Source organism: Myodes glareolus, chromosome 12 (genome assembly GCF_982192425.1).
Source record: "Myodes glareolus chromosome 12, mMyoGla1.1, whole genome shotgun sequence".
NCBI lineage: Eukaryota > Metazoa > Chordata > Mammalia > Rodentia > Cricetidae > Myodes > Myodes glareolus.
The window spans coordinates 42,116,993-42,144,186 of NC_142037.1; positions in this window are offsets into that span (position 1 = coordinate 42,116,993).

Consider the following 27,194-nt stretch of genomic DNA (forward strand, 5'->3'; position numbering starts at 1 on the left):
GGCTGGCGTTGCCTGATTTCTGGTGCGAAACGTTAACCATTACATTCAGATATCATCCAGTGGACTCACGGAGTAAAGGAGAAAGGACTGTTAAATGTGAAGCTCATTCCCTTCTCAGCCCCTACTGAAATTTCAGTCTAATTTCACATCTCCTGAGTAGCCACTCTGGTCTAGCTACTGCCGTCCAAGCGGTGCTGGCTAAACACATGGGAAGCATGGTGTGGCCTCTCACACTTTGGAATCCTCAAAGCCTTTGACAAATGCCTTTCTGCAGCCTTAGCAAGCATATGATCACACCAGAAACTGGGTGTTTAGATTGTCCCTTTTCTTCCAGCCATCACCCTCCCTTTGGTTAATTATTACCTACCTTTCTGACGTCCACCCTCTCTGGGACTAAGACTGGATGTGACCTTTGTCACCGCCCCCCAGACCTCCCATAGTGCCTCTTCTCTGTGCTCCTGTGACCTCCCCACAGCCTATAGCACCAGCTCCTTCAGTCTTTGTTCTGTGATGCTGAGGGCATGGTTTCATCCGTGTCTGCCTCTAGCACAGTTGCTGATGGTGGTCTTTTCTTGTTATTATTTCAGTGAATGAGTAACTAAGTTAAAGCTATTAACTGGAGACCTTGTAAGGTCTTGGTTGGCTGATTTTGCTATCCATCCATCATCCATCTGTCCATTCATCCACCCATCGACCCATCCATCCACCCACCCTATCTGAAGGCTCTCACTATGTAGCAAAGGCTAATTTTGAACTTGTGGTCCTCCTGCCTCTGCTGTAATCCCTCTTTACAGATGTTCGTCTTTATGCCCGGTAACCCCTAAATCTTTAATTGTGTTCACATGGGTTTTGCTATTCTGCCTGTGTCTCATGGCACACAACTTTGTCTCTCTTGAATATACCATTCTACAGTCACAGAGACCTTGCTCTGTCGCCAAAGCAAATAGTGTCCCTGACTTTGAACCTTTTGCCTTTTCTGTCCATGTCTGCTCTTCCATTCATTGACTGTCTTCTGTAGAACAACCCCAGATATCCCTCTATGCTGGAGACTGCATTTCCTCTGGTCAGCTTAGGACACTGACGGAGCATTTGGAGTGCCTCCCCCAGTACTAGTCTTGCTGGTCCGGTGTTTCTCTTACTCTCTGCCGGCTGCAGAGGCACAGGAAGACCTAGTGGGTTCAGAGGAGCGGAGTAAGGAACAAGAATGTTCGTACTGCCTCCCATAGACCTTTCCTTTCGCTGCTGTCATTTAAATGCCGTATAACATTGGTCAAAACCCAGCTTTTACCAGCCCCCCCCCACTCCACTTTACATATTTCTCAGGGCCACATGGGAAGGCAGAAGACATAGAAGGCAGGAGGGAGGAATGAAGCCCAAGGAGCTATCTTTCTTCCCCCTCAGTCAGCTGTGAGAACACTTCAGGACATGTAGAAGCAGCTATGCATCAGGACCCCTGCGGGTATTGAGGCTGCTTTAGCGGCGTCCTTATGCGGCACCCAGGGACAGCTGCTCACAGCTTTCTCCTGGATCTCTTATCCCTCTCCTTGTTTGAGGGAAGGAAATCTCCGAGCTTTACCCTTCAGTTAAAGTCCTTGATCTCCTCCAGTAGACCGGCCGCCTCCTCTCCACCGTGACACCTGTGGACCGAGGGACACAAGGTCTGCCGTCCCTGTGCTCTTGTGACTGTGAGGTAATGGGCTATTGTCACTTTCTCAGAATGTCTTCATAAGAGTCATGAGGAGGTGAGCCATGCTCCTCTGGGAGCTATCTGGGTGGTGAGATAAGATGACCACGGCATTCCATTCCCAGCCCATCACTCCGTCACCTTTCCAAAGCGGACAGCTCCGTGGAGCCTCGGAGGGGAGTGACGGTCCAAAGCACTCAGCTGGAACAGAATTCCACGCATAGCACCCGTGACCCGCGTTTCCAATAATCTGTCTGGGTATGTGGTGCATCTACAATGTAGCACTTCTCTTCCTGCTTCTGCTTTCATTACCCGCCCCCCCCCCCCCGCACCCGGAACATTAAAGAAAAGGCATAAGCACCTTGTAGGTGATGGTACAGACATCATTACTAAAGATCTCTCTTGCACAAGGCACCCTTTAGCTACAGTAGAAAGCACATATTGATGTGTGCCACTTTGTTAGCTAGATTGCCTGGTGTTAGATCTCCTCTCACACATTTTTGTCTGTTTAAAGCTTAGATAGGTTATTTAACCTCTCTGTGCCTCAGTCTACCAATCTGTGAAATGGGGATAACATATTAGGGTGTATCACATCGTGGAGATTCAATGACTATGTTTCACTTGGTATCATTTCTATCAAGTTATTGACAGTGCTGTTTGTGGGTCGCCATGGAGAGGGGGTGTTTGTTATTGCCATAGCACTCGTCTCCATAGTGTTTCTCCTGTGTGAGAGCTTACTGAACCCCTGGTATATGTCCTTGGGCTCCTCTGAGTATTGAGACCTTTGAGGATCACTAGTTTGGCAGAGTCCCACACCAGACATTGGAAAACCCTGGGGAGTTTGCAGCTGTGCGTAGAAAGACTCCAGTGAGAACTAGGACTCTGAACTAGGGAAGGAAGGGGAAAGGTTTCTCGGTTGAACACGTTTGGTAGGCAGGTTTTCTGGAAGAGATCCAGGTGGCACATGGGAAGGATGGCAGCGAGCCCCTGAGAGGACCCTGGCACCTTGCTTTCTCCTGGCTGCCGCTGTCTTCAGGACTTTATTTCTAGGCTGTTCTGAGCAGTGTTGGATGAATTGCTGCGAAGGCAGCACCACGTCCTCCCACTTAAAGCACTTACGGAATGTCCCATCGTCTCGGAATAAAGACCCGATGTTGAACTTGACCTTCAGGATATGGTGGGCGGGGATTCTGGCCTTCTGAGGCCACTTCTACCTTCCAACATCTCCAGTGTGGGCGACATTAACACATGAACCAAGAGAATTATTTTTAGAATTATCAGAATGTAAGAAGCCCTCCCTATCTGAATAGCAAACACACACACACACACACACACACACATGCACACACACATACACACACATGCACACACACACACTTTTCCATATCAATAATCTACTTTGGATGGAAAAAAGTAGCGTATATACCCTGGAGTCCATGAAACCTCTGGTGGACTGCTAACTTTACCGTCCACCAAGTGTTGCATTCATGTCTTTCCATTTATGAAAATCTTTACATCTTTACCTGTTCCAGGTACTTCTAAGATACACTCAGCATTACATGGCGAGACATTTACAGATAAAAAACATTACTAATGTTCCTTATACTGACATCACACAGTGAGTTAGCCTTAAAATCATATCCTGACTGTGCAGACCCTCCATTTTATATGTAACGTGTAACACCTGAGGTAACTCTTACCAGCCACGATTTTAAAGCAGCCCACATTTGTTTGCTTTTAATGCGTGGATCCATGGTCATCCTTGCAATCCTTGCCCACTTCTCATCCAAGTTTCTTAACCAGGAATTATGGAAAGAGAGAATCAAGAGATAACATCAGCTAAGGATTCTGTCTTTAAGGAAACCTTAAAAAATGAATACCCAAAATGGAATGGAAACACTATGTAAAATGCCAGAATATGGCTCCAGGCACTGTAAATCCATGCTCACACTGTAGGCCCACGCTCACTCTGTAGGCCCACGCTCACACTGTAGGCCCACGCTCACACTCTAGGTTCACGCTCACACTCTAGGTCCACACTCACGCTGTAGGCCCATGTTCACGCTCTAGGTCCACGCTCACACTCTAGGTCCACACTCACGCTGTGTAGGTCCACGCTCACACGGTAGGTTCACGCTCACACTGTAGGTCCCCGCTCGTGCCATAGGTCCGCGCTCACGTTGTAGATCCACGCTCACACTGTAGATCCACGCTCACACTGTAGGTCCTTGCTCGCACCATAGGTCCACGCTCACATTGTAGGTTCATGCTCACAATTGTCTGGCTTTCTCTTTGCCTTTAGTGTTCGTTTTCAACCTAGAGTATCTCTCTTCCTTTCTTCAGCCCCTGCAATGGTATGTGTGTGTGTGTATACTTTTCACAGCTAACTCTTAGATGAAACAATGCAGATTAAATAAATTAATGAGTGACTTTGTGGATCTACAGATGGTCACCAAGGATGTGAATCTAGAATAAGATTCTTTTTTAATCAGCAGAGCAGAATGTGTAAGCTGTGAAATTAGGGTGACCAGTGATGCCCCCATCCTCCAATGACAAAGCAAGGTTCGGAAGGCTGCATCATTTGAGTTGAACACACTCTGACGGAGTGGCAAAACCAGCCTTTACTGTTAAGGGTATTTTTCCTCCATAATGTAATTCTTGAAGCAGGAAAGATTTAATTACCATACTTTAGACTGAGAACAAATCTTGAGAGAAAAGAACACTTCCACGCTTTCTCCTTCGCCTCCTCCTCCCGCAGGCAGTGATTGCAGAGGCGAGCCAGTATGCAAAGGCTAATTTTACCAGCCGCTCTGGAAAGTGGTCCTTGTTAGGAACATAGCCAGAAGGCAGAAGACCTTGTGAGACTTCAGTCCATTTTTGCAGGCATCTAATGGACATTAACTCAGCGCCCTGTTTGTCGCAGGAGGCTGTTTCCATGGCAGGGGGAGAACTGAGGAAAACCATCCTAGACCATGCCTCCACAGAGCTGTATCTCCAGTTGCACTACGAAATTGGAGAGGTGAAGGCCCTTGTCTGGAGATCAGCATGCAGCTGCAGGCGAGCTTCGGGGGCAAGCTAAGTGAGAAATGCGCACAGGCAACTGCCCTTGAATTCTGGAGCCTGACCCTACCCCCAACTGTTGTCTTGCATCTATCTCTTCCTGTAAGCAGTGAAACTAGAAGCAGAAGAAACCTCTGAGCTTTCTTCTGGATTCTGCATCTTGTTTGGTGATGGGTATTAGTCTATGTAGCCATCCTTGTCTCATGAAATGGGGGGAATAATTAACACAACCCTTGTAGGGTGGTTTGAGAATAAAATGACCAAGTTTAGGGGAGTACCCTTGGGCCCATGTTCTAGCCTGCGGATTGTACTCAGCACTATCATCATTAGCAATCGTTTCTTTGTAAATAAAAGGGGGTGTATATTTTAATGTTTTTCAATTGTTTTTGTTTTTTTTTAAAAAAAAAAGGGAAAGAGTGTCCAAATTATCTTAGGTATTTAATAGAATACACATTTCCTCTCCGTTTCCTCTTACTAACTTTCTGGAAATCAAAATTCCATAGGTTCAGGGTGATGTACATACACACACACACACACACACACACATATATACATACATGAACAAACATACATTTATTTTTTTTTCAAAGGAAAATCTGAAATGCTTCCACTTATCCTAACTCTTGACCTTACAGCCCATAGAGACCCTAACTCTCGGGGATTTTCCTCCAGACTAGCGGGTATGTCTGTGTTGTGAGAATTGCCAGGGCAGTGGAAGGTCAGGTGGGACAGGGGCATGCCTAGTAGTTACTTTTCTATTGCTGCGACAAGACACCATAACCAAACAACCTATAAAATGTGGAGTTCATTTTGGGCTCACAGCTTCAGAGGTTTAGAGTCCGTGATGGTAGAGAGGAGGCAGAGAGCAGCAGGCAGTTTGAACAGCAGCTGAGGGCGAGTGTTGAATCAGGCAGAGATGGATAACTCCAAGTGGTAGATGTCTTTGAAGCCTCAAAGTTCTCCAACCCTGCCATTGATATACTTCTTCATCCTTCAGGGTCATCCCTCTTAATCCTCCCCAGGCCCAAATAGCCACCAATTAGGAACCAAGTATTCAAATGCTCAAGACCTATGGGGAGCATCTCAATCAAACAACCACAGTATGATAGAGACTCCATTTCCTGTCTGCCAGGAGAGTGAGATTGAAACCAATCTAGCTGTTCAACCCAGATGTTCTTTTGATTATATCTTAGACATACAGATGACCAGCTTGAAAGTCCCAGGTGTTATAATCAGGATGGCATTTCTGAGGTCACTGAGCCTTTGGAATTTAAAGTTTAATTATATCCTCTTGCAACCACATTATGTCAATAATCTTTGTGGTCATGTTTCCAGGTCCATACATGAAAGTGTAATATTTTTATAGCTGCATACTGCTCCATGGTTTTAATTTTATTTATTTATTAAAAAAAAAACCACCGCTTTTTGTTACAGGAAATGCGGATGGTTTCCTGTGAGCTTTTGCAAATTATGAGGCAATGTGTTACAGGAAAGACTTTTTCTAGTTTCCCTCTGTATAGCATAAAGTATAACGGCTGGGTTGCAAGGTGAACATCTTGGTAATTTCAAGAAACATTCCTGAAGTTGTTGAAATAGTTCATCATTGCCCTTTCATCCGTTTCCCCTGGGCATATGTGTACATCGTGAAGCAGGAAGGCTGACCTAGAACATCTTAAAGTGGATGCAGCACTGAGCACAGGACGATGATGATTCATGGCTGGTGAAGTGGTTTCGATTTCATGGGTGAACTAAAATCTTGCTAGACAACGTGTGATTGCCTTTTTCTCAGCATCATTGTGTCTTTAATGTTGAATTAAGCCACTCGCCACTGTACATCATCATCAGTATCAACCTGGCTCCCATGTTCACACAGGGATCTGTGTGATCCCTGCTTGGGGGAGAGTGAATGAGGTTAAAATCTGCAACGTGAGGTACAGGTAACTGTGAGTGTGAACTCATCCATCTTGAGGGAGAGACAAGCGATATGGCAGGGAGCAGACAGAACCTCTTTCCACAGATTTTTCTTGCTCTTTGCTCACAGCCTTTTGCAGCATAATGGCTGCCACTTCCCTCACACCTCCTATAACCTCCTGCAATCCCATCTATCCCTGAGTTGCCACACCTCATCAGCTGGGCCATAATTCCCAATAAGTGGTGCACAATGGATGTTCCATCCCCAAAAAGCTGGCCCCAAATAAATGGCTTTGGAGGGTTTAATAATAAATCGGAGGCATTCTGAATGGATTCTACAGGCATTCTAAGCCCCCGGAACCAGTGTTCATCCCTAGATCTATCTCTCAAATGCTGGAAGAAGATAAACAACATTGTGAAGATGCAGATGAGGCTGGCTTTTGTGACCTGATGTTTCCCATGAAGAGAGGAATGCATTTGTTAGAACAGGAGGCACAGACAAACCACCAGCAGCAGAATTATAGGCTTCGTCTTCAGCAGGCATCATTTACCGGTTTATTGCCATGGAGACAAAGCCCTGTCTGTCCTCTGCATTTCCAAGTGGTTTATTAACCTTTGACTGTGTGCAGAGATTGATACATCTTCTCCACCAACTAAAAGTCACTTAAAGGGAGGAGGAGGAAAGGAGGAGGAAAGGGAGGAGTAGGAAGGGCAGGAGGAGAAAGGAGAGGAGGAAGGAAGGAGGAGAAAAGCGAGGAGGAAGGGGAAGAGGAGAAAGGGGAGGAGGAGGAGGAGAGGAGGAGGGGAGGAGGAGAGAGGGAAGGAAGAGAAGGTCATTAATTTTTTCTTACTGATTGAGACCAAGATTCTCTATGGCAGAAAATGATAAAATGTCATAAGGCTTCACGTTGAGAAGACATCTGTTGTAAGCCACACGTTGGGGTGACATCTGTTGGGGTCCAGCCTCAAAGGAATTCACACATTCCAGGGTAGAAGCATGAGGATAGAATTATTAAGCAAAAGGAACAGAGATATGAGAGAAACAAAAGACAGAACAGCACTGGGAGGGAAATTCAGTGAATACTGAATTCATTCGTGTTTATTTTCCACACGCTTATATATTTCACCCCCAAAAAGGGGGGTGGGCAACAGACTTCTTCATTAACGTGATATAAGGAATACACAGAGCATTCCCAGTCAAGCACTCTGTTGTTTGGATTTGAATTCACTGACCTTTGGTCAAGGTGGAGTGGATCTATCTCTATACTCAAAATACCAATTAGCCACACTCTAGGACAAGATTTCTTGTTGTGTAGCCACACCTGTTGTCAACACCTTTGAAAGAGCAAACATCAAACTCTCTGACCTTTAGTCACATCTGTGGGCCCTGGTTTCTAGGACTCACTGTGGAGTGAGTCTCAACAAGTGAGTTTACTGTTCTGTGCCTCAGTTTCTTCTTTTGTGAAATGAGCTAATTGTTTATATAGCATTTTTTAAAAGTAGCAGTTAAAAAAAAAAGAAATAAGCAAATGGGAAAGATTGTATGGGCACTAAGGGAAAACTGAATGAATGCAACTGATTTTAATATTCATTAAGAACTGTTGGATGGCATTAACCTAAATAGGGACAAGTTCAAAGTATTTTCACTAAAATCAAGAACAAGACAAAGTTGTTTTCTCTCTTCATATCTAGTCAATATAGTACTAGAAGTCTTAGAGCAATAAGACAACTGAAGGAGATCAACGGGATGCAAATAGGAAGAGAAGGGGTCAAAGTATCTTTATTTGTAGAATATATACAAATATATATATGAATATATATATATTCTACAAATATATATATGTATATATATATTCTACAAATATATATATATATATATATATATGGGACCCACCAGGAAATTTCTACAGCTGATAAACATGTTCAGCAAAGTTGCAGGATACAAAATCAGTCACCTTTTCATATACAAATAACAAATTGAGAATGAAATCAGGACAACAGTACTTTGGGAAACTCTAACCAATCAAGTGAAAGACTTTTATGATAAAAATTTTAAGACTCATAAGAAAGAATTGAAGACAATATCAGAAGATGAGAACGCTCATGGATTGGTAGGATTGACATAGTAAAAGTGACCATCCCACCAAAAGCAGTCTACAGATCCAATCCAATCCCTATCAAAATTCTAACATAATTCTTTACAGACCTTGAAAGGACAATGCTCAACTTCATATGTAAACACAAAACATCAGGATAGTTCAAACAATCCAGAACAATAACAAAACTGCCAGAGGATCACCACTATAGTAATAAAAGCAGAATAGCATTGGTACAAAAAAAAAAAAACCAGACATGTTGATCAATGAGATTGAATTGAAGACCAAGACATAAGTCCATACACCTATGGACACTTGATTTTGATAAAGAAGCCAGAAACACACACTGGGAAAAAGACAGTCTCTTCAACACATGGTGCTGTTCAAATTGGATGGCTACATGTAGAAAAATGAAAATAGATTAATACTTTTCACCCTGAGCAAAACTCAACTCCAAATAAATCAAAAACCTCAACATAAGACCAAAAACGCCAGATCAGATAGAAGAGAAAGTGGGCAAGTCTGTATAGGAAAAGATTTTCTGATCAGAACACCTTTAGTGCAGGCACTAGGATCAACAATTAACAAATGGGACCTCATGAAAGTCAAAAGCTACCATATGGCAAAGGACTCCATTATTCGGACAAAGTGAAAACCTGCAGAATGGGAAAAGAGTTTTACACATCCAATAGAGACCTAATATCCAAAATATATAAAGAAATAAAAAACCCTGAACATCAAGAAAATAACCCAATTTAAAAATTGAGTATAGATCTAAATGGAATTCTCAAAAGAGAAAAATCAAATGGCTTTGAAGCACTTAACTTCTTTAATAAAGAGATGAATACTTTGCATTGGTATGGATCTTGGTCTATTGATACTATTTTAAGCTGATTTTGTTACACTGTGTATAAGCATTTCTGCTCTTGTGTAAGGTCTTATGTCTATACAGCTCACTTAAAAATGTAATATATAGTTAAGAAATGCAGATTAATAGATGTTCAATTATAATAGTCAAACCTATAGTCATGTTAGTTAGATTTTCTAGATATACAGAGATTTATTTCAGTTAGATAATCTTCAGATCTTCCAAAGACCTACAAGAGCATGGCATTTAAAGTATTTTAAGAACTTAGACTTTTCTCAACAGTGAAATATGTCTGCTTCTGACAGCACCAATTATTTCAGAAAGATTGATGGGCATTAAAGGAACTTGTTATAGGTTTTACCTTCTATGTGACAAGGCTAGCCATTTGGGCAAGAAACTGCTCTTGCCTGGACTGCTTAATGGTATGCTGTATAAACTGGACATGCAGGACCTATAGAAAAGTGACTGCTAAACTTTCCAAAAGATGGGATGGTTGGTCCTTCAGGGTTCCTGCTTCACAGAAAAAACTGCCAGACATTCTGAAGAACACAGAAGAAAACAACTGATGAACTTTGCCATTTCAAAGCAGAACAGATCTTCAAATTTCCTGCTTCATGCAAAAGTCTGCTGGATATCATAGGCCTGTAGGCTGAAGACAGGTACCCAAGTGTTACAGACGAACTTTGGGTGACTGTACAGACAATGAGATGTCTCTTCCAATTCTAGAGTTTTGGAAGTTGCTTACAGTGTACTTCTTGTTTAATTATGTAATATATCCTTCCGGGGTCTTTGATAGAGTTGAAGACAGATAGTTATAGTTATCATTTTCCTTAGTTATGATAAACAATAAGTTAGATATAAAACTTTAGGCTCACAAAGCAATATTGTAGCTGTAATTCTTGCTTTGTAATTGTTTTGTATATGCAATTTTACTATGTTAAAGTTAAAACCTTCCTTTTTAATTAGGCAGAAAAGGGGAGATGATGTGGGATGGCCTTCTGTATATATGTTGCTTTTACTGGTTAATGAATAAAGTGTTTCAGCCTATGGCAGTGCAGAATGCAGGCAGACTGGAAAAGATATAGAGAAAGTAGGCAGAGTCAGAGAGATGCCATATAGCCGCCAAAAGAGACAGATGCCCAGAACTTTACCTGGTAAGCCACAGCATTGTGCCAATACACAGGTTAATGGGAATGGGTTAATTTAAGATATAAGAGTTAGCAAGGAATTCGCCTAAGCTATTGGCCAAACAGTGTTATAATTGATACAGTTTCTGTGTAATTATTTGTGGCTGGGTGACTGGGGAATGAACCAGCAACCTCTGCTTACACTTCTTAGTCATAAGGGGAATGCAAATCAAAACTACTTTGAGATTTTATTGAATATCAGTCAGTATGGCCAAGATCAATACAACAAATGACAGCTCATGTTGGTGAGAATTGGGAGTAAGGGACTACTCATTCATTGCTGGTGAGAGTTTAAACTTCCACAACCACTGTGGAAATCAGCATGTTGGCTCCTCAGGAAGCTGGGAATAGATCTACCTCAAGACCCAGCAATACTACTCTTGGATATATACTCAAAGGACGCCTTACCCTATGATAGAGATACTTGAACAACTTGCTTTATACATAACAGCCAGAAATTGGAAACAGCCTAGATGTCTGTCAGTGGCTGAATGGATAAAGAAAATAGGGTATATTCACACAATGGAATATTAATTACCCTCGCCTATGCCCTGTCAGAAAGCCCAATGAATTCCTTAGTTCTCCAGAGGAAACGCCCGTGATATCATGCTTCAGTTTGTCTCTTTGGGACCTTAGGAGAAGGGGTAGATGTTGCTGTGTCTGGGAAGAAATTTTAGCACCAGAGTGTATAGGACAGTGCGAACATGATAAAAATATATACAAGATTCTCCAAGAACTACTACAAGAATGTAAAACCAACTGCTGAGTTGGCTGTCATTTTAGGTTAATGCATCTTGATGTAAAATTGTGCAATCAGTACAGTGTAATATTTCTTTCATGGCTTTGGTGTTGGTCCAACCTGAGTTTACAACCTTTCTCAGCCTATAAGACCAACTGCAGAGTCCCAATACCCCATGACTAGCAAGCAGTTCTTGTTCTGCACCTAAACTATGGGCCTTGAAGTCCTAACCAGTGAATTAGTTAACCAATCTACACCTGAAAACAACAGGAATGTGACACATTTCCAGAGACAAGTAGCCTGAAGACAGTGTCAACAAACCAAGCTCCCTGTTGAGGCTCTTGAAGAATGAGTTCCCACCCAGCATCTAGAAGTTGCCAGAATTCCTTGGTGTTCACTGGCTTGTGGCTACAATCCCGCCATTGTTTGCCTCTGACCCCAGATTTATGTCTTCCCTGGTGTGTCCCAAGCTTCTTCACCACTCTTTTAAGGTATCCAGGGCCCACCCAGGTATTCCAGATGATCCCTTTATCTCAGAGTCCTTAATGTAGCCAAATCCTTGGAAATTTTACCATATGAACAGTTAGCCAGAGATTCTAGAGCTTTGGAACTGATTTCTTGGAGGGCATCACTGAGCCTACCATGACCCCTGAAGAGGTGACAGACTGTTATGGGGTTTTAGGGATACCTCTTTCTTTCGTAGTTGAAGAAAAGAGAAAATGAAGGCAAACAATTATGATTTCATTTAGAATGCCCAGAGCCACAGGGAGGATTCAGCAACTTTACTTGTTTCGTAGAAATTTTTGCAAAAACAAATAACAAACAAAACAAAACGAAAACAAAAAAAGTCTGATTAACCAAGAATTATATTGAGGACACCAACGAATTGAAATAATCTTCATAATTACACACATACAACCCAATCGTGGAGGGGTGAAGTATATAAAATATAAGCCCCCCCTGGATTAAGAGGATTATAAAATCACTACTTCAAAATAGGTAGATCATTAGTGTGTGTCTAGGTGCTGAACCAAAATACCTGATGCCAGATCATCTGTAAGGAAAAGAGATCTAGTTAGCTCACAGTCCTGGAGTCCCAAGAGCTTGGTAGCAACCTCTGCTTGGCTCTGGTGAGGTACCCACAGTGTATGGCCCCCTGATAGTGGGAACACGTGCAACTGGAGGTCAGACAGCAGCGAGGGGCTAGCCTGATTTTTACAACAACCACTCTCCCCAGAACTAACTGGGGTCTCAGGCGGACTTAATCCCTTCTGGAGACAATGTTCCAAGTAATCTAATCTCTGCCACTCTGCCTCACCTCTTAAAGGTCCCATTTTACTTTCCAACATCACTACCCTGAAGCCCAGGCTCCCAGTATATGAGCTGAGAAGGGACACACTATATCAGATGGTAGCAGATAGAAAAGTGAATATTTACTTAGGAAGGAAAGAGAGCATGGTAAATCATTTATCTAAGCTGTCCATAAAAGGCAATAAAGATGAAAATTGTCTGGGACCTGCCTGTGTATATGTCCACGGACTAAATGGTTAGGAATGGCAACTCCCAAGTGCTTTTAACGGGATGAACGACATGATTGACAGTGTTCTCCTGAATCAGGGTCACAGACATATACAAGAATAAAACTCTGGGAGTTCTAATCCCAGGGTTCTCAGTGTTGCCTGAGGAGTTTGGAAGGGTTAGCAGATTTTTTTCTAGAAAGTGCTATCCTGAATAAGAAAGGATAAAGCCTGTCTGTATTCTCTCCTATTTCCTTGTGCCTCTGTCCTCATCTAAACCTGCCCCACCTTTTACAGATCCCAAACTAAACAATCATTCCCTAGCTGAGACCCATGAAAGACTTCAGAGCATGACTAACTGATGATGGTGGGATTTTGGATGCTGTGACAGGAAACAGGAAGTCCAATGTGGGGGCTGTGGGGTCCGGCCTGAAGCTTCGAGGCACTTGCCCAATGACTCAGAGACCACACCTGCCCACTCAACCCACTCTTGGGGCCACTGCTGGGTATGCTGGCCAGCTCTGCCAGGCCCATACCAGCCTATGGCACACACCTCCTTCTCGGAAGCTAGAGGCCAAGGAGGGCATCTCAGGATTTCCTGACTGAAATCCAGTTCATCTAATGCCTGGGAGGTACAGAAAAATAGGGACAAAATGAGCCACACCCTGTGTGGAAGGGACAGCTTGCTGCTTAAAGGTCCTTCTTGCTTTGGCAGAGGACTTGGGCTCAGTTGCCCTCACCCATTCCAGCTCCAAGGATGAGTTTCTTCTTGACTCCATGCATATACCTACATGGATACACCAGACCTCACTCTGCTGATTCAGAATCCACCTGGTAGCATACAAGTGAACTTTACTCATATTCAATAATGAATTATGGCCTGGCAAGGCAAGATGCTCATCAGATAAAGGAGTTTGCCCTGAAGCCTGCCAACCTGTGCTCAATCCCTGGGATCCACACTGTGCAAGGAGACAGCAGACTCCTGAAAGTTGTCCCTGACCTCCACATGCAGGCTGTGGCACATGTATGCACACATGTGCATGCTCACACACACACACACACCACTATACATACACATGACATCACATACACTACATTGGACACTACACACATATTCACATCAAAATACACTCACATGATACACACACACACATAGCATTACACATGCATGATGGCACACACATGACATATAGGCATGACACTACACACACATTCACACATATACACATTACTATACATACATCCACACACACAACACTATAGACATAACACTACACATATGACACTATATATGTATGCACACACACAATAGAATATAAAATATAAAAACAAAAAAACCAGTTTTAAGGCATGTACTTATAAAAAAATGCCAAAAAAAGATTGCAAGCTTGTTTCTAATAATGTATATCAGAAACAACAGCAGCATGTAATAATGTTATAGTAGAAGACAGACAGAACTCTAAGAGGCCATGCCTTGGAATGATTGCATGTTTGTGTGTAGCCAGTCTAGGAGTCATCTTTGAAGCATCTAAGCAGGAAGAGGATTATGAGGGCCTGTGAACTGAAATAGGGAAAATACTAAGTTAATACTTAGTATTAACTAAGTTCTAAAAGAAAGTTCAATTTCTCTTTCACTCTGGCTTTACTCGGTAGGCCACAGAAGTCTTAGCAGTGTCTGTGGCTGCCGTGACAGAAAGGAGAATACCTGAACATTAGATTCTCGCAGGATTGAACACACGTGTTACTACCATAGCATGAATCTGTATTGTGCTCACAGTTGGCAGAGCAAATGTGATTGTCCCTACTTCCTTTCTAGCCCTATACATCTTATTTGGCGCATTTGAAACAATGAGAAGGAATCCATGGGCTTCAGCAGACAGCTTCGAAGGCCAAAGGCTCCTAGATGGGTGGCCTGTTTGTGTGGGTGATACCCAGGAAGCCTTACTGCTGAGGCAGTGTGTGGCATTTAGAGACAACGAGTGCGCGCCCATTAAATCCTTAGTTTCTTGCACACAATGAGCACAGCAGAGCCCTCTGGATGAAGCCCTGGAAACCGAGCATGTGAAAACCCTTCTCCAAAGTGACATTTCTCTGCGTGCCAGCGTGAGTCAGGAGGATGCTGAAGTACTCTAGAGACAGGGGACTTGAAAGATGGAAGGTATTTATAGAATTCCTCCCACCTCCAGGCTTCAGTTCCTCCCACAGCCTTCCTGGTCACATGCTGGGCATCCTGAGAGGCTGAGAGGCTGAGTGAGGAGGACGGTTGGAGACACTCAGCTCAGTCAGGAGCCCCATGTGGTCTGCTAGCTGTGACAGTGTCGCCATCCCCCGCCCTGCATGAGGGAGCAGAGGTGATTGGCCCAAATGTTTGCCAGAACAAGAGAGCTATGCCACTTGCCACCTACCCCCTAGTTTATGTTAATCCTAAGAGCGTTTTCTTCTCATTTCACAAGCAGTACCAAGCTTCGCTGACGGCACAGGGTGGAATCCACCAGCTGTTGCAGGGATGGCACGGACCGGACCCATATTCTCTGCTCTCACACCCAGGCATCTTGTTTCGCACTGACAAGTGCGTTAGTTTTCTGCTGCAAATGCGTACAGCTTCCTGATGCAGTGTATGATTGGATTACGTGGTACTTCATGTCTTCAGAGCAGGAGAAAACAATGTCATTTGTGCTTCCCACGGACCATGACAATTTATTAGCCCTTGAGTCCCACATTCATACTTGATCTGTGGCTTTTGTTAGGAGTATGGAAAGAGCCATCAGGCAAGTTGACAGCTATTCACGTCACCCAAACAGAAGAGGAAGTGGATGATTCGTGGTCCATTCTACAAAGGCATCCTGTGTCACCATGAGTCTGAGCTATCGCTCCCTACAAGAGCATGGACCAGGCTCACAAACAGAAGAACCAGAGAGAAGAGATTAGTCACTGAATGGTGCTGTTTATGCAGAGCCCCCGTCCCAGGCAAAGCAGGCTTCGCGGTTAGAGGTCAGAGCTGGGACTACTTGGGAATAAGAACAGTGGTTGGGCTGGGTGGTGGTGGTGCACCCCCTTAATCCCAGCACTCAGGAGGCAGAGGCAGGCAGATCTCTGTGAGTTCGAGGCCAGCCTGGTCTACAAGTAGTTCCAAAGCGACAGAGAAATCCTGTCTCAAAAAAACAAAAACAAAACAAAACAAACAAACACACAAAAGAACAAGACAAGAGAGAGTTTGGGGTGCAAACAAGAATTCTGGTTCTTGATTTGGCTGCTGGTTACATGAAGTTGTGTGTGTGTGTGTGTGTGTGTGTGTGTGTGTGTGTGTGTGTGTGTGTAAAAGTTTATAGAGCTGTGCATTTTGAATTTGTGCTCCTTTTTTCCTGTGTCTATGCCAAATGTGAAACAAAAATCCGGAACAGAACATTAAGACATGGACAGAGCAGGGAGCTCAGTCAGTAAAATGCTTGCTTTTCAAGCAAGAGGACTTGAGTTTGATTCTCAGAACCCACCTTTTTAAAAAGTTGGGCATGATGGTGTACGTTTGCATTGCCTGCACTGGGGAGGTAGAGAGCCGGAGGTAGGTGGATCCCCAGGGTTCTTCGGCCAGCACGCCTAGCCTGGGTCAGTTGTAGGCCAGTGAAAAATCTTGTGGTAGAAGATAAAAGGAAAGAATAAAGGAAAGAAAATGGATGATGCTTGAGGAACGAAACTCAAGATTCTGACCTAGACAGACAGACAGACAGACACACATGCACACACACACACACACACACACACACACACACACACACACACACACACACCCCTTGATCATGGCACAGAAATATGGCTTTTGTTTTTGATGTATAGTGCAGCCTTCTCCAGAGTACACATGTTCCTTGGGGGATTGGTAACATCTGAAAACAGTGCCAGGACATCAGAAAGTCTTAATTGGTTTTTTCCCCCATAATGAGGGTCACCAAAAACTAATCTATTCTACCTCCTTTCTCTGACTGGATTATAATCCTCAAACCAACTAGGATCCATTTCTAATCCTTGGCTAGAGAGCAATGCCGAGGTCTGCCCTACAGAGAGCTTCTCTCCAGCAGCCATGATGACCAGGGTAGCTCTGCTTTGACAAGGGCACCTGCTAACCCTCTTCCATGGCCACTAAACTCGTTCCTACTTTTGCCTGCAGTATGCGCTCAGCATGGAGCCAAGTCAGCCAAACCTCCTTCTAATTGGCCAACCCACAGAGAACCCTTGTCTCCTAATTGGTAGCTCCTAGTGGAAGCCATTTTCTAAGCAGGGCTAGGCAGAGCTGGCTGTCATTTCCAGGGCTCTCCCTTGGTTCCCAGTTCCTGGAATCCTCTCCCGGGTCTGTTAAAGTGAGCGCCACCCCACCTGCCTTCTCTTTCCTCATTTTTTCTAAGAAAGCCTCTGGGATCTCTTTTGGTCCTGCTTCTGCCTTTCTGCCCACCCACTGCACAGCCCAGATTAGCTCTCTGCTGGTGATGTAAAAGGCAGGAGCTCTTCAGCTTCTACCAGCGCCCTGTGTCGTGAAGAACGAAGGCTCCTTTAGACTTTGATGTTTTGGCCTTTTCTGGTGTAGGATCTTCATTCTGCTTATGAGTATGGTGCCCCGGGAAGACATCAGGTGTTGGAATTACAGAGTCCACGCCTGAATCTGGCAGGCTGCCTTCCAAAGCCCTTGGCAAGTTATTTCCCCATTGTTCCAGTAAATTCTTAACCGTAACATGGGACCGATACCGTCTCCCTTGCAAGGCACTAGGGAGGGTTATAGAAACAAGATGTATGTTGCTTGGAGAACGGTGTTTGTTGCTAGCATCTCACATCCATTTATGCACCCAATAAACATCCCATTAGCTCAGAAAAGATACCAGGAACCAGCGTGGCTGCAGTGCCACACAGAAAGAGTTCCCACTCTCAGGGCAGACTCCTGCGGGAAAGTTCTTATTATCACTAAATGCAAAAATGCTGTGATAGAAACTTCAAGAGAAAAACACACAGGATTCTCCATGTACCTACCTTGTGGCTGTTTCAACAGCCCTTTACCCAATCTATGTGAATGCGATTCTTTTTTTTTTTTAAATCAGGTTTTAGACATATTAACTACAGTGTATGTGGCTGTTAAACTTTATGCTATTGTAATTCTTGATACTCAAAGATGTCTGCTATAAAATTATAGCTGTATATATGCATGGAGATAATTACCTCTGGGACACAGGGTTCGAGTTAGCCTTTTAAGTTTCCGCTTTGAAGTTTTCTGTGATGTCGGATTCTCCATCCCTAGGGATTATTTAAGGAACACTGACATGGGTTTTGTGAACTGAAATTGTGAAATGTATACAAAATGGGAAAATGGAGAATGCCAGAGTTGGCATGAGAAGTAGAGAGGACGGACAAAGCAGTAAATCTCACAGCGCTGAAACATAAAGAAGCTCCCCTTTCACTTGCCGATAATGACAGGCCCGGGTTACAGGTGCATGCTGTGGCCCCCTTGAGGAAAACCAGATTCCTGGCTGTATTCTAAGCTATCCGTGAAAGACAAAGAGCCAAAGCTGCCAAGTTCATTTTATGGTATTGCTACCATCAGAAGCGCACAATGTTGAAAGAGAATGCAAATTATAAGCAGCTTCCCTTCCTCGTGTCAATGTGCAAAAAAGCTTTTAAAATATTAGCTAATTAAATCTAACAATCTAACGAATGAGTCATCAATAGAGGTTCTGTCAAGACAATGCAGGGAATTAGCAAATTAACTTTTTAAACTCGTGTTAACTTCAGTTAATGTAGGAAAAGCACTTGATGTATTCTTTGCTTGTTTATGACTAAAAAAATAATTAGCAAGTGAATCGAAAGCATTTCTTCCCTTCATCTCCTTCAATGGAAGATGTTACAATCCGTCTCCCACTGCAAGCACCCATGGTGAGAAACCTAGAGGGCTTTCTTCTCAAGATGGAGAAGAAGGCAGGAATTCTCACATCACAACGTCGCTGTCAGTTACCACAAATCTGACGTGCTGGAAGGACGGGAGAGGAAAATCAGATGCTCGGGGAGCAAATAAGCTGTCAGGTTTTGTCCATAATTTGCCCACGAACCCAGAATAAACAGCTAACAGGCATATGGAAGAGGACTTCGAACATGCAATACCTGTAAAACTTGGAAAAGCACCCAAACAAGACCACAGAGGAGTTGGGCATGCCTGTAATCTCCACACTCAAATGATGGAGACAGGAGGCTCTTGAGATGAAGACCAGTTAGGCTAGGACAGACGAACCCTGTCAAAAGACAAAACCACAGGGGTATTCACTTAACATGATGATCTCTAGTCTCACCCATTACTTTTTTCAATGATAAAATAATGATTGGGGGGGGGCAGGGATATGATTCAGTGGGTGGAACCGCTTGCCTGCAGTGTGGCTCAGAGAACCTGTGTTTGATTCCTAAGAACCTTCAGTGGAAGGAGCAAACCGACTCTGGTGTTATCTTCTTACTTACACATATGTGTTATGGTGTGTGCTCACCCTAATAGACATCATGCATGCGCCCTAGCAATGATTACCTTTCAGAAATTTTGTTAACATTCCACAAAAGGATATACAGCGTGAAACAATGTAGATGTGTGATGTACAGGTCTAGCCTCAGAGCCAAGCTGCCACCATTTCCATGAGTTCAGCCGTGCCCCTGTCAGTAGAACAACACAGCTGGGATTGTGGCCTGTTGGCATTCCCTCAAGGAAGGTGGGGGGGGAGAGGGCAAGGACGGTCATGGGACCCTCACCTGAGTATCCAGCATGCCTCCCAACCAGCTCTTTGCAATTCTTCCCTGATTACACACGATCTTGAGGGAGGGGCTGAGGTATAAATCTAGGCCAGAAGGCCTATGGAGGCAAATGCCTTCTGGGTCACCATGAGGTGTCCTCATCCACACGGGGAGCAGATTCTATGGGGTAGCTGTTCTTGGCCACTTGCTGTCCAAATTAGCCCAATAAACTTATTGGTTTCCCAGAGTGAATTTTGATGACATTTGACTTTGGTTTGTAGTTAGGCCCTCAGAAGGAAGGGTAGATTTTGTTTATAATTCCCTAAGGGAAGGAATGCTAATAACACTTGACTTAGCAGGACAAAACTGAGGATGGATTTGGGGACAGAGATGCTGTCACTCATGTTCAAGCTGCTGAAGCCGTTGGCTGTAAAGGTGGAAGATCGGCAGAGTTAGTTTTGACATGGCTTTCAGTCCTTGTGTGACCTGTTCCTGTGTATGCCTTTTGAGGGCAGTGGCAGTGGCACGGGGAGTGAGATGCCTTACTAAGATGGGCATATATAGGGGCCATCCTAGGGTGGCAGTTTTTCATGAAGCATCAAGGGGTACAACCCCTTGACGAGTGGGCTCTCCCATGTGAATATAAAGCAGCCCTGGGAACAGTTTAACGGACTAAAGCAGATAATAGTCTCTGAGATGAGACCATTGATCCACCATCAGCTGCAGAGGTGGTCTGGTTGTTGCTAGGGGTAACAACAAGTACTTCTGAGGCTGAGACGGCTGCCCGGGGTGAGATGGTGCTTAAGGAAGGAATGGCGGCAGGAAAACAGCCCATGGCCTCCATGTTAGTCTCTGAATTGGCAGAAAAACTGAGTAAAAGGGAGCATGAAATGGAGATGTTGGCTTGCTGCTGGGAGGCCGGGGGATAACAGCACCAATCAGATCTGTACTAACAAGCTCTTCCTGGAACCCCATGGCCTGGATCCCACAGGAGGAGTTAGGTGGCAGAAAGAAAGAGTGCAAGCGAGGGCGCAGAAGACACTCAGGATAAAGGGAAAATCCATGCTCCAGAATTCAGACAAATGCCCTGATAACGGTCTGGTGTAAGAGATTGTGGTATCAGACCATCTTCAGTACCGGAGTCCTGGCACTGGGGAAAGACTTTAAACAGGTGACGAAAGGCTCTTTCTTGACTTGGGAGGCTGTGGAATGCACGGGTAAGAGGGATCAGTCTGGATGCTTCAGAAGCAGAGAAACTGAGCAATATAACCACACATTCACCCTTGAGACACAGAACTACATACCCTGAGATGTGACAAAGGAATCAGTCCCTGACAGCCAGGCTCATACCAGTCGTAAGAAGTGCTTGTCCATTTCCAGTAAAGGTACCAATGGCTATTAGGGGCTGGAGGACCATAAGGGAGGGCTAGGGACTACTGAGAGAACTAGCTATGAGGAAATCAACACATGATGCCCCGCTCACTGGATACGACTGTGTTCACCAGAGACAGTGAAAACTGGATTTAGCAAGGAGCTAAATGTGTGGAACTCTAGGGGCTTTGCTGAGCCTTTGGTGGGGCCGGGTCTTTATGAAGGATGAAAGGCTTTGGAGGATCTCTGTGATGCAGACCAGCGTGGAATGTTTGTCTGTGAAATGGGAGAACAACCTGGAGGGGATCAGAGAAAGGTGAAATAGATGCGGTCTTTCTCAGTTGCTCACAAGCAAATGGGGCGAGATTTGTGTTGAGCCTGGAATTCCTAAACTTTTCCTTGATTTATTTTACTCCTAAAAAAAAGACGACACAAAGCCAGATTCTGTGTCAGGGAGCTTCTGGGAGGCCTTGAAGCTGGAAGTTCACCGAAGGAACGCACGGTAAAGACAATACAGGTGCAGGAGACCAAGCCTGTTCCGGGGGTGAGCGGTTATTCCCCCAGACTAAGCGAGATCTTTTCTCTCCTGCAAGGGGTTATGCTGGGCGTGGAGACAGTTTGCCCGGCCAGAGCCTACGCCAGAGGCCAGGTGTTGGGTGTAGAGAGGCAACAGCTGCGGCTACAGCCACGCTGCCGCCCAGAGCCTCTCCAGCGCAGGGGTAAAGCCCAAGCCGGGGCGAGCAGAACCTCAATCCCCTTTGGTTCTGGACTGGGCTGAGTAGCAGGAGCCAGGCCCAACTAATTTGTCAGGGGTGAGGAAGTGCAGGGAGTTGCCACTGAAGGAAATGGAAGTAGAATGGCCCAGAGAAAATGACCGAGGGGGCTGTGGACTGTCACCTTAAGTCATCGCCTCCCATCTATGCTACTGTGCCCAACTTCGATTTGTGAAGGACCCAGCTGATAATACTGGGTGAAATCCTCCCACGCTCTGTTAAACTGTGTTTATATTCGACTTTGGTATTTCCTTAGTTGTAAACATCTGTAATCACCTGACATTTGCTTGGAGCGAGGACAACTGACTTTGAGGGTGCTCCAACTGGGGTTATCTGGGTAACCCTGCTATTAGTTTACAGGAGGGTGGCTTAGGATTTGGGGGGTCATTGCCCTGCCCTTCCTCTGTAAACGGTGTTATCTAGACAGCATAATGTTAACCTTTGAGCGTTGTGTGGATTTGGAAGCGCACAGGAGAGACGTGTGATTGCACCCTAAAGAGCGAGCATGGGGAATTAGTTCACAAAGCGTCCAAAGGCCAAGTGTTGGGAGCTTTATGGGTTGGTTGGGCAAGGCACAGGGATGCTTAGCAAGTTTAATGGGTAGAGTCTGCAACAGCCTGAGCCTGTAAATGCTAAAGAGTGAACAAGGGTATTCTGTTAGAGTAGAAACAGACTCCCCAGAAGCCATACGGTTAAGAAGAACCCCAGCACCAAGGGCGGGGTACTTCCCTTGGAGTTGTTGGCCACAGAGGCCTTAGGGGCCCCTAAAACAATGAGGTCTACTGCTACTGCTCTTGCTTGCAACTTGGTACTAGATGGGAAGCGCCGAAGATGCCCCATGTTTGGTTGAAGGATGCGGAGACATAAAGCTGTGGCTGAAGCAAAAATGTCCCCTTCTTAGGCTACCCTGGAGAATTAAAGGCCAAGTCCTACCCCACTGCGGTGGGCCCTGTGAGCTTCCCAAGAGAAGTGCCATCAAAGAAGATGCATTAGAGCGACCAGGTCCATTGGAGCCATTCTTCGGTTGTTGGAAATAGGTTTCATTAGTGTATTTCTTAGGGACTTGTCGGTATTTGACAAGCTATCTTTGCAAATGTTTCTCCTTTCTGTTCCTTGGAAAACTCTGGATTGGGCCTAAGACTATCCCTAAGCTGGGAGCCCAGGGAACAGTTGTAGCTGCCCCAGAGGGACTTTCTGTGTCTTCCCTTTGGGCCTGACAATGCTCATCCTGAAATGAATTGTGACCCTTTCAGGCACCTGGGAAGATGCAAACCATACCAGCCATGGGCAGACGTGAGAGGGGGAGTCAGCTTTTCCACACGGCAGCCTTGCACCACACTTCTGTCTCTGAAATCAACTGAGAATGAAGTTGGCGGGGGAGGAGAGAAGACGGACCAACAACAAAATTTTATAAGCTTTAGCAACCACATATAGGGTTAGACAAGTACTAGGAATGCTATGGAAATGGGATAATGTCCCCTTTCTCTGACATATCAATGCCCTCGTGATAAAGGATGTCTACTTCAGGAGGGAAGGTACCCACGTGACTTTTCCTGGGTCTATTGAAAGACTATGAATCTGCTTTGAAGTGATTATTTAGGGACTACTTTTACAAGATGTTCATTTTCCAATTTTCTCTCCCGAATTACTGTTTTTAAGGTATTTTATTTTATCAGATTTTTTTTTTAAGTAGGCAACAACTGTATGTGTAACGCTCTGTGTTGAATTTGAAAGTCAAAACCATCGCTGTAACTTCAGTTTACTGGGGTTCACGTTTAATGAAATGCCAGACAATTCGGGAACATGGCACCCAGTGTAGATTCTACCCAGGCTCCTGGAGTAGCACCTCATTACTAGGCATCTTCTCACTTTCCCAGAGGATGACCCCTGTCCTCAAATGATAAGACATATGGAGAAATGAGGGCGGAAAGTGTGGCCTTAATTTGTTAGTTTCATCTTCTTCGCTTGGGTGCATGAAAGGATGGGCAAGGGAAGTTGGCCATGAGCGAGGAATGCTTCATGGCTGGGCTTTACACCTTCTGTCCTTCCTGCTCCGACACTGTCTGTGGCCATCTCTAGAGCATCAGGGGCTCAGGTCCTGCCATGTGCGTCTCGGGTCAGAGTGGAAAGCACAAAGCGCCAATGTGGGATTCTCAGCCTGAAAGGAACCGAGTGTCCCCTGATAAACAACACTCGAGATTTTCTTTTTTAATAAAGGCATTAAACTGACCTTCTTTTGAAACGAGCTCTACAGGGTAAACAAGGAGAGGTCTTGTTTTCCCTTCATCCTGGAAAAATAACGTTTCTCGTTTTCCAGCTCAGTACAGTTGACTGAATTGGAAAGGAATCTTATTTTCTCTGGAAAGATTTATTTGCCCAACAGTTGTGTTTTTGTATGTGTGTATGTGTTGGCAAGAGCCAATAGATTTTTCCAGAACAAGGGTCGTCTTGTTCACAGTGTAGAGGGGCCTAAGAACTGGCCAGGGGAATTAATGTCGGGGATGCCTGTTGCAGGCTTCACATTTTGTGTGAATTCTGAAGCAGGTTGCGTTTTCCTGGACGAAGGGACTGAAAGGTGAGCATTGTGCGCCTGAGGCTGCACTGTGCTCTCCGACTCACCAGCGGGCAGCTCCACAGACCTACTTTCTTCATTCTTCTGCCATGTCACTGTCAAGACCTACAGGAGAGGGTCTGTATTTCTGTCCCAAACAGAGAAATACGTTCTCCTGAAAGCCAACTGCAGGGTTTTCTTCTTTACCTACAAGCACATTCTTTTCCCACTCTAGGGTCAAGAGTTCCAGGATCAATGGATGAATGATGTGTCCAGTTTGCTAAATTAGAAAAAGACTCAAAGGGGTCCCCATGCTTCCCAATTTCCTGCTTTTTTTCTCTATTTAGCTTCTCAAAGGATTTGAGCTTGGAATAACTATTTCCCTACTTGACATAAAACAGGTTTTGCTAATTTCCATCCCCCCACCCCCTTGTTCTAGACTTTTCTATAATAAAAGCTAAAACTCAATGCTTTGGAAGAATTCCATGAACATATGAACATTTCTTTGAAGTTGAGCAACCTGTTTCTTGTCAACTCCACCTATCTACTTTAACATAAGAAACCAAACATACCCTTACGTTGAAACTCCCTTCCTTTGTTTTTCTGTTTCCAAGCCGTTGCTCACGAGGCTCAACCCACAGCTCATCTGGGTTTTGGACAAGTGACTTGTCATTCGGCTGCTCTTGGCTTTGCCAGGTGCGTCTGGCCAACGTAAAGTGAAGGTGTTTTCCTTTGAGCACCAGTGTTAAAACTTTTTACCACATTTTCCACTGCCCGTTGTCTGTTTCTAAGGCAGCACAGACCAATAGAAAACAGAGAGATCTGGGAATTCTCCTTTGTAGATATTGGCTGCCAGCCTCTTGGTGCATTTAATTTACTAAAAAACCTACATAATTAAATGAGGGGAAATATAAATTTTCTTTGGCAGCCTGGTTTCCATAAGGGGAGTCTGGCTAATGATGTCTCCACAAAACTGGCGCTGAAGGACTTGACAGCCTCTCTGCCTCGCCCTGCCCTCAGGCCCCTGCTCTTGTGTATTCTTGGGCCTGGCAGCTCTGAGACTTGAACCAACTGCACTGGGACATCTTCCTCTTTTTCCTGAGGCATGTGGAGCTTCTCCACATTCATTCCTAATGTGCACCAAAGCCCGTGTAGTTAGCGAAATTGAAAACTGCATTGATTTCTTCTGTGTTCTGCATTCCTCTACTTAAAAGCTATTTGGGACTGGATTTGGGCTAAATGGATTCACACATACTTTAAAGTTAGCAAGCACAGCAAGTTTCAGAAGAATCTAGGGATCTTTATGAAGGAGCCCCAGAACAGGGCTTGGACCTTTTCCCTTTTGTTGTTGTTGTTGTTGTTGTTGTTCTTCTTCTTCTTCTTCTTCTTCTTCTTCTTCCTCCTCCTCCTCCTCCTCCTCCTCCTCCTCCTTCTTTCTCTTCTTCCCCCTCTCTCTGTGTGTGTATGTAGATACATTTGCTACTTGAGATTGAACCCAGGGCCTCATACATATTTGAACAAATCTTTTAACCTTGAATTGCTTTCCCATTCCTTTCTCAGTATATTCTTCAAATACATACTGCGTCCTTGATGTTGAATAGATATTAATTGAAAATGGTGATTACAAGATAAAAGAAAAAAAAGAAAAAAGGAAGAGAAACAAAACTTTGCTTGCCCATCAGCAAAAAACAAACAAAAAAGCAAACAAACAAACAGAGGTTGCTGTCCAGTAGACCTGGATCTAATTTCCAATCTCCATCAACTCTCTATGATGTTATTTCTGAAGGACTCCCAGGGTTTTCCTGGCCATGCTGTCTTCTAGAAGTGTTAGTTCTTCTATGTCCTCCTCCACTAGCATCTTTTCTTCACTAGCCCCAGATGCTGAAAGTTCCCAGGTCACCATTCTACGTAGTTCTTGTATCCTCGCCTCTAGCAAATGACCTCAAGAGTTGTGGGGGTGGAGAGGGGGAACCCAAACAAATCTTTCACTGAGAAGCAGGCAGTTTCAGAGATGAAGTGCTGGTGAAGGATTAATGAGTCCTGTACTCTGGGTTTCTGAATGAAAGACCAGATGTAAGAAGGAAAACTCATGTGAAAAGAACTTCCTAGCGAATTGTCAAGGCTTGCTTCTTGTAGAGAGGCACTGTTGATTCTGCTTCTGAATAATGTTAATGTAATATGAAGGAGATGAACATGGACCATAGATAAGCATGATGCTTCATGGAATTTCTCTAGCCTGGTGTGAGGGGCAGAGCAGGAGGGACTCAGGAAAGCAGCGAGGACAGGACTGAACTGCTGTTTCTCATCAGAAAATGACAGTGCTCTTTTTCCTATGAGGATCTGAGCGGATGGGCATCAAAGTGGTAAGCTATGTGATACGGGACCCAGTTGAGGGTGAACATGATTGGATGACATCGTCTTAACTTGCTGATGTTGGTGTGATATGAGTCTCCAGTAAAGGACATAAAACACATGTAAGTCAATGTACATTACATGTGCGACTCTGTGTGTGCCTGCAAATTAGGAGGAGCAGGTTGTCAGTGTTCACGTGCACACGTTAGGGAAAGTCTACAGTAAATCATGAAGCATGACTCCACACAAAGTCATCATTTTACTAGAAAGAACTAGAGTGCAGGCAGCACATCAGAAGGTGTGCCTGCCTTCTCCATGTGGAGTTCACAAGGCAAAAGGGG